The sequence below is a fragment of the Triticum urartu genome, chromosome 2A (assembly GCF_056163025.1).
Source record: "Triticum urartu cultivar PI428250 chromosome 2A, HENAU_Tu73, whole genome shotgun sequence".
NCBI lineage: Eukaryota > Viridiplantae > Streptophyta > Magnoliopsida > Poales > Poaceae > Triticum > Triticum urartu.
Genome location: NC_141874.1, coordinates 487,901,773 through 487,910,449, shown reverse-complemented (window position 1 = coordinate 487,910,449; position 8,677 = coordinate 487,901,773). Strand labels below are relative to the sequence as shown.

The 8,677-nt window shown below is 42.7% G+C and overlaps 1 long non-coding RNA gene across 5 annotated transcripts; it reads right to left on the bottom strand.

Annotated features, from left to right (window-relative positions):
* Positions 1-5,608: 5,608 nt before the first annotated feature.
* LOC125526488 (uncharacterized) lies at positions 5,609-8,352 on the bottom strand. 5 transcript variants are annotated; one of them, XR_015616768.1, is made up of 6 exons: positions 8,135-8,351; positions 7,252-8,030; positions 7,075-7,172; positions 6,618-6,721; positions 6,457-6,514; positions 5,609-6,087 (listed from the first exon to the last, which is right to left on the bottom strand). It is a non-coding gene; the product is annotated as an uncharacterized LOC125526488 (long non-coding RNA). The 5 variants fall into 5 exon arrangements; XR_007291713.2 differs by having other exon boundaries at positions 5,609-5,893; positions 5,990-6,087; positions 7,252-8,350; XR_015616770.1 differs by having other exon boundaries at positions 7,252-7,398; positions 7,858-8,350.
* Between the last annotated feature and the right edge of the window lie 325 nt (positions 8,353-8,677).

Below are 8,677 nucleotides of genomic sequence, written 5' to 3'. Positions count from 1 at the left end.
GGTGAATCTAATGGTATATGTTTGCCGTTCCATATGTAATTGTTTTTCTCCACGTACATGGTCAAATTTTGTGATGTTTGACTTTTCAATAAATCAATATGCTATAGACCGAGGAGAGTGCCTAAGTCAAGAGGGATTAAGTGCGTATGAAGGAGAATGAGTAAGTGTGCAAAATGAGTATGTGTGTGAAAGAGAAAGTGACAAAAAATGATAAATTAAAGAGAGAGTGTGTTTTTACGTTTCTTAGGCGAACATATCACGCATGCATCTCTGAGATAGAAAAGCGAGGCAAGGAGATACACGAAGATAGCTAGTGTGTGATTGTTTGCAACGGAGAGAGACACCCCTATAGCACATGTCCAATAGAGGTCTGGCCAACAAGGAACAAAGGTCGAGAGGGACACATGGAGAACATGGACACATGGGGAGGGCGAGAGGGTGTGTTTGTGATAGAGAGACCCCCTCGAGATCGTGAGGGGACTATATGGGTGGGAGATCGAGGGAGGTGCGTGCGCGATAGAAAGATGCCCCGAGAGAAATCGAGATAGACCATGCACATGTTTGTGATGGAGACTAAGATTAGCTAGTAATATACATATAGGGGGGACTGCGTGTGCCTACAATTGAGTGAGAGACCATCATACTTAGCTAGCGAGGCATGAGATTGGGTGTCTGTGCGTGTGAGATGGAGAGAGAACGAGGGAGAGAGATAGAGTTTTAGATGGGCCTATCGAGTGCGAGTGAGATATGCATGTGTATGTGTGACCCAGGTAGATGGAGAGTTTGAGAGAGAGGGGGAAGAGCTCCGAGATGACAAAGTGGTGCGTGAGAGATTTACGGGCAACGAGCCAAGGAATTTGTGTGCGTACGATGAGTGCACCCAAGATATCTAGCTTGGACTAGAGAATCATACATAGTGTGCGAGAGAGACCTATAGATGGAGTATATATGCATGCGAACTAGAAAGACCCCCCCCCCACGCACACACACACACACAGAGAGAGAGAGAGAGAGAGAGAGATGGAGAGAAAGAGAGAGGACCAACAAGGTTTGTGTGTTGGATGCGTGCGACAGAATTGAAGATTTTTGGAGAGAGAGAGAGAGAGAAGGAGTCCTCCTTCCGGGAGAGGGGGAGGTCACGTTTTATGCATCAAAGACTGATATAAACCATGTTTCGATATAAACTTGCATTCAAATATTTAAATTGGAGAACATGTTGTCTGCAATCCACACATGAACGGATATATGCGTATATCAAACAAGTTCATTAATTTGACTTTCAACATGTTCATGGAGTACTATAATACTGTACAACATGCTATTCAATTGACGTGTTCAATTTTGGATTTAGTTCACTATTTTGACCTGGTGAATGAGCTATTTAATTGAATCGAGATATTTCATTTTGGGTTTGATTCCCGTTTTTGAGTGGGTCAACTATTTGTCATATAGTAAATCGCTAGCAACGAGCATGTAAAAACACATTACTCCCGAGCATCATCTCTCCATCTAAAAAAGAAGTGGCAAGCTAATCTTTCTAAATTTGATTCGAATCGACTTAGTAAGGTAGACGTGGATGCTCGTTCTCCCAAATTTTGAACGAACCGTTAAACATCCTCTGCTCAGTGGAATTCTCCCGAGCAAATAAATGGGAGACGCAAATTACTATCCTATGTGGGAGACACATTAATTGGCCCGTTGTGCATCGAGGGTAGGTTCATAACTTCATGCAAGCGTGCCTTCTCCTCGGCCGAAATGACATGTGCCGAATAATTGATAAACCACGGTCGGCAAAACACGCTCTCCTCGCCCGAAATAGCTCGCGCCCACTTTTTCAAAACACGCTTTCCTCGCCTGAAATCGCTTACGCCCACTATATTTCAAAACACGCCCTCCTCGCCCGAAATCGCTCCCGCCCACTATTTGGGGAGAAGCAAAGTTACTCTACTATCCCCGACACTCAGTACACAGACCCAAGCCGAGAAGCCTAAAGGCAGGGGTAGAACTGTAACTCCCCCTCACATTTCAGACAAATGCGTCCGTAAAACATGATTCCACTCCCCTCCCAATCCCCCCCCCCATTCATACCTCGTGGGCGCCAAATCACCTTCTCCCCGGAAGCTCCCTTCTCCCGAGCCACGAAACCTCAGCCCCTCCTCCATGGCGCCCCCACTGCACCAATTTCGCAGCCACCCTCCTCCCTAATGTCGGAGAAGTTGTCCATTTGCTGTCGTGCACTAGGTCGTGTGCCTCTTACTCCGTGCTGCTGGAGCTGCCTCGACGACGGCCGCATGAACCGTACCAGAGCCGATTCGCCCCCGCCGTTGTTCACGGCGCCGGAGCGGCTCCAACTTCGGATCCGTCCAGAGTCCCGGCGTTGCTTCCCCATAGCCGTCGACCGTCGCGACATCGATGTTTCCCTGCCGCCGGTGGCCACCGCAACCGCGCCGGCCTCACCGACTCGGCAGCTGGACCTGCCTACATCACCATGCCGCCAGATAGGTCGCACCCTCATCTCAAATCACTTTATTTAGGCGTCAGTTGTCTGAATTTTTATTCTGGGCCAATCGATTCCCAGTGGGAAGAAGCACCCCTCGAGGCGGCGAAGCTCCTAGGCTGTCGGTTGGATGGTGTCTAACGTAAGGGTGAGGGGCCGCAAGTTCGCCGCGGTAGTAGCACTTAGATGGCTATCTTAGAGTTGCATGGGTTCAAGGTACTGCCGCCGCCGGATCTGGATGACGGGGAGTCTTTGTGTATTGGCCCGGGGGCGGCGCAACCACGGCAGTGCGGTGGGGCGGGGAGCGGGGTTTTGGCCGGGGCCACGGATAGCGGAGGCAAGTGCTCTACCGTTGGTCCCTGGCTCTTCGGGGAAGATTCCTAACAGTGTCAGCCGGGAGGCACAAGACGACCATCAAGCCATCCGGCGTAGATCGGATAGTACCAAAATAAAATAAAATCATGTGACCCCAATTTAGTCTTAGTCAACAGACGTGTGACCACTCTCGTACCTTGCTGTTGATCTCTTAGTTTATTTCTTCAGATCAAAAAGATGTGTCGTTCTTAACATTATGCATTATCTGCATCTTCAGCCACACCGTCTTCCGACTCACCGTAGCTGCTCCAACAAGGGAAGCATACACCAAAAAGGAGCTATAGTCCCCACTCAACAGTTCCCTGCATCGAATGTGTGTGCCCGACATGGATAGCCACAACAACTGCAGGGCCATCGACAAGTCAGCACATGATGCTCACTCCTATGGATGGCGGCCAGATAGGTTGTACCCTCATCTTACGTGTGTGCAACATTTATGGCTTTGTTATTCATCTAAGCATGGAAAATAGATTATCACATTTCACTGTATATTCATGCCGATCTCTTACGGGTCTTGTTCAGGAGTTAACGTTGTTCCATAGTTCAGCTAAGATCCTTGTTCTTTAGGTAACGATGTTCCATAGTTATCATCCATCAGCCAATGCTATCCCACAGGCTGGTGATTATAGTATTATACCACTTCTAGTATTACCTATGTTGTTCTTTAATACTTTTGTGTGCCATCTAGTTAATCTCAAGTACAAATGCCATCTGCTTAATTTGGACATCATGCTTCTGAATATCTTATGCATTGTTATTCATCAGTACGTACTTCATCTGTCTACCATACCATGTTTTTTACATTGAAGTGCTGTTCTAGTGCTCTGTTGCAATGCCATCTTAGTTTCCCAATCGTACACGTGTATGCTGCCTTAGTTTTTTCTGTACGTATTCCGCTAACGTACAATTTTACATTCAACTAGTTTTTTTACTGTGTTATCCTATCGTATCCCTAACTCTTACACCATACTCCCTCTGTCCGGATTACATGTTGCCAAAATGTAACATCCCAAATTTTCAATTTGTAATGTTATACATTAGGTCATCATTGCATATCATATTTTATTGCATTTTGGCTTGATCCTCGAAATCCTAAGCAACTCAAGGACCCTCGGAGAGAGAGTGGGGAATTTCACTGTTTTCATATTTGAATTTTATCAAATACTATGAATGCCCGTGCGTTGCCATGGCAAAACAAATTTAGAAATAAAGAAATTAGACAAAACCATCTCGTACTTTACAACTTGTAATCTCACAGACTTACAAGTGTGTTGCGATAAATATCTTCTTATTGTTACAATTTAACACAATCAACATGACTCAAATCAAATTATAGGTGAACATATTTATCATCAATTTAATACAAAAGTCTAGGTCGATGCATTTGATCGAATCTCGCACGACGTGAGGGGTATGAACTTCATGTCCATTGCCCGTGTTTGTCAGCACATGTCCAACACAAGTCATAACCCTCTTGACATGTGCATTGACTACATTAACAAGAGCTCACAAATGTATTGAAGGAACCATCATAATTAAGTAACCATGCTGACATATATAGATCTTAAGCAACTAACCATCATTCCAGGGTGCATGGTCCCTAGCAAGGCGTGCCATTACATGTTCCATCCATCACTAAAAACTTTCTCAGCGTTGGCTACAAAGGATATTAGCACGAACTTTGAACTCTTTGTGTTCTTTGGCATTTAATAGCAAAAGAGCCCATGCGTTGCAACGGGAGAAAAAAAATGCTTCTTGAAACAATATTTTGTTGTAGTAAAGATTTTTCAAAGAGTAGAGCGGTGCGACATATCTTACGAAAAAACATACTGCTTCCATGCCAAGTATGCGCAAATAGAGGCTAGACTTTTTTGTTTTTTGACAGGTTTTTTTACGGGTAAATAGAGGCTAGAGCTAATTATAATTGACCGCCTTTCTTTGTGAAATAGATGTATCATACTACATCTTTTTGGAGCATCTCATGTCAAATACATAATAAACTCATTTGACTGAAACTTTCACCATCCAGTGAGGCTGGAGGAGCCAGGTCGAGAGAATCCCTGGTAGCACCTGTATTGATCATCCATGCTGATGCCGTCATTGAAAAAAATGCCAGTCCAAGGAACGACTACTCCCTTGTCTTCCTGGTGTGTTTAAGTTATAGCAACATGATTTCACCGAAATGGGATCCCCACCATCGGAGTCAAATTCATAGGAGACTCCAGTCTATGGTCTTAACCTGATTTATGGCCTTTAATTTATATAAGTAAACACAAAGTACTATTAGAGATAAGAAGCACAACACAAAGTATTCATGTCAAATAGTAAGCATGGCATATCTACATCAACTGGAATCTGATGTTGCAAAGAGCCTAAACTTCACATACTGCAATCTTATTGAGTGACGATATCCCCACTTATTTGCCAAGCGATCCTCAATCAATTGCTGATTACAGTGCTATCATTACAAAAGGGGGTCCCAATCTCAATTATCAAGTGTACGCACTGAAGGAGTAAGCTAAAATAATGTCAATCTATAGATGAGTCAAATACTTCATTTGTGTTAATTTCTCACACAGTTTACGTTGGTGCTCTAGTTAAGATCCAAAGACATACCTTCATTTATTATCAAACCAGAAATGATCCCAAGTGCATTAGCAAACTGTAGTATATAGCCGTCAGCTATAGAAAATTAATTACAGTTTGCAGCATAGGAAATCAGAAGCTAGTACAGGCTAAGTAAAAGATCTAAATTCAGATTGAATAAAATATTCGGTTAAAATATGATGTTACACACTGAGATACAATACACCCCCTTCTATGCCCAGTATATACTTAATAATGCATACTGACATACATATATCTCCAGAAAAAGGCATACATGATCAAATCATTAGAAGTCAAAACTATATCACCAGCCAGGTCTTGGAACTTTGTACAAACACATGTGTAGATCAATACTGAATTTATCGTAGGTAGGGACAAAAACTCCATAGCATGCAAAGCTAGCAGCATGAGCAACTTCATCGAGCAGCAAGAGAAGGGAAGAAGACGACAGTTAGAGGGCTGAGGCAACAGCGGCAACAGGGCATCATCCAGCGGAAGCAACACATATACCAGGAGCAGCAGGGTAGTTCACATCTTCAGGTTGTGGGGAACATCTTCAGAGGCTCAAGCCAGAGTTGAGCATCCCACGCAGGTCCCCCAAAATCAATCTGTACAATTATGCAAGCACAATTGGCATCATGTGGCCTCTAACCAGTATGCACGTCTCCAAAAATCATTCCCTAACAAGCACAATTGGCGTAATGTGACCTATGATTGCCATGCACTTCAACAACCAAGCATAATGGCAATGTAGAAGATCAAACAGAAAACTTATAATCAGGGGTTCAATTAATCTCACATGTAGTAACCTAACAAGTACCAAGAAAATCAAATATTTTATGAACTTTCATTGCCCATACAAAAATTGATCACATGGATTAAACTGAAAATTTTAACTAACAAAGTCAAAGTCCTTGAAGTACCTAGAAATTAAGTACCACTTAGAAAGTATCTTAGGGAAGAATTAGCAAGCATACCTCGACACGAACCCTTATTGGAGCAAGAGAACATAAATTAAATCTGTTGACGGTTGCACTGCCGATAAATAAAATCACCCATATATTTAGCCTCTTCAAAGAAGTACATCACTAAGAACACAAACTGAAGAGGACTCCAATACACGAAAATTATAGAGAACCTGGCTTTCCAATAGTTGAGCATCCAGTAGAATATCAAACTCCTCGTGTTGCCTCATCAACCTCACATGAAGTATCACCAACCAGTTGGCGTTGCCAATGCCAACTGTAGTAGAAGTGGAACATGGAACTATATAAGTTACTTGTAACAAACACCTAAGCAAGATTAAATCCAAGATATGATCAACCTTGTCATGATCTGAACTACAACACAACATTTGAAATAAAACACTTGTCAGATAATCACCATAAGAGCATGGCGATCAATACTATCTCATGACTAAGAGGCACAATTTATTTCTACTAATGTAAAGTGAAAATGGAAATATTGCAATGGCATTGGAAGAGAAGTCAAGAGATAACTTTAAGAAAAAGAAGCAAATTTGATACGTGTAGATGTACAGACCATATATAGAGGTATTGGAAAGCATACAATATCTGAATCTCAATATATCTTACTACGTATGGGCATATGGCCAACACCAACTCATGCTACGGCATCAAGGCCATCTGCCTCCCAAAAGAAATGTCGAGGAATGAAGTTATTGCACTTACATCTGCAAGAGAAACTTAAACAGTTAGCATTTTGATTATCGTCATACTAAACATACAGAAAATAAGAAGCTTGATGCTCACCAAAATGTATTCACTCCAATAGCTTTGCCACAGACTTAAGGTGAAACCTGGACTATCATCCTTAATTATAGTCTCCCAGACAAATCATCTTATGTTTCATTGGCAATATCAATATTTCCGATATGAAGTATAACTGCTACAACTGATCTGGATATAGATTTGTATACAATAAAACATTTAATATGCAAGTCATTATTTCTGAAATTGGTATTTTTCAATGGTTTTCGGTATAACACAATACGACCCAGACCTGTTTTTCCTCATCGATTACAACTAACTACAACATCATTAATTACTGCTACCTCAGTAGCACAACTTGATCTGAGTATAGCTAATGAAAAGGACGTCTACTATAAGCCAAGCCGCCAAGTTATACATGTGTGAGTATATCCTGCAAGTTAACAGAATGTCTGCCGGACGTATGGTCCAGAATGTATGCTCCACAACCTGAACATATAGTGAGTAAGAAAAGATGTTTAATTACTGAAGAACATCATACGTGGTTCTGAATAAGCGACCTTCCATGTCCTCTACAATTCCAAACTCATTGAATCATTTGGTCGAGCACCAGCTAGAGAACAAAAAGGAATTCCTGCGTGTTGATACCTTGACGTGTTGAGTAGATCGGCCTTAGAGGGAGGAGAGGCGGCATGGGCGTGTTGCAGTGCAGGAAGGCGGGTTCTAGAGATCGATCGATGTCAGTGTCACCTGCGATGAGGCTGCCGCCGCAGCATCCACACCGACGTCCCTCGCCATCGCCGCCCTGATCGACTGGCTCGCTACCCTTGCCGGAGACGTGAAAGTCAACCAATAGAAAAGGAAACTCACAAGGTGAATGAGGAGAGGAGCGGCGGCAGCAGAGAATTCCCCCCCAATCCCGCACCTCGCTCCCACCCTGTCCCCATCTTGGCGAACGAGCTCCCAGCCCATACACCATCCCGGCGGCCGAGCTCCAGCACGTACGCCATCCCGGCGGCCATGCTCCCACGACCAGGACTGCGGCCACAACGAACACGAGGAGCAAATGAGGAGTAGAGTGGCGGCAGCGAAATCTCTCAAGTCTGGGAGAGGAGATCGAAGGAGGGGAGACCATGACCACGTTCGATTCTCCTTTAATAGTAGAGATTGAAATGAGAATTATTGGTTTTAATTATTTTTCTCTTTGAAAATATTTCATGTTAAAATATGAGAGGAGATAAGATGAATTCTTCAAAATAAATAACTATTGAAGAAAAATATTAAAATCAAATATTTGCTTTCATTCGGATTTTATTGCAATTTTATTTGCATTAGAAAAATTGCACGTTTTCAAAATTGCATTTTAGGGCCAAGAAAATGTTCATCTTGTTCTAAATATTTTATTTCGACGGTGAAAATTTGTTTTGGCATTTTAGATTTTTATTTATTTTTCTAAGATATATTTTCG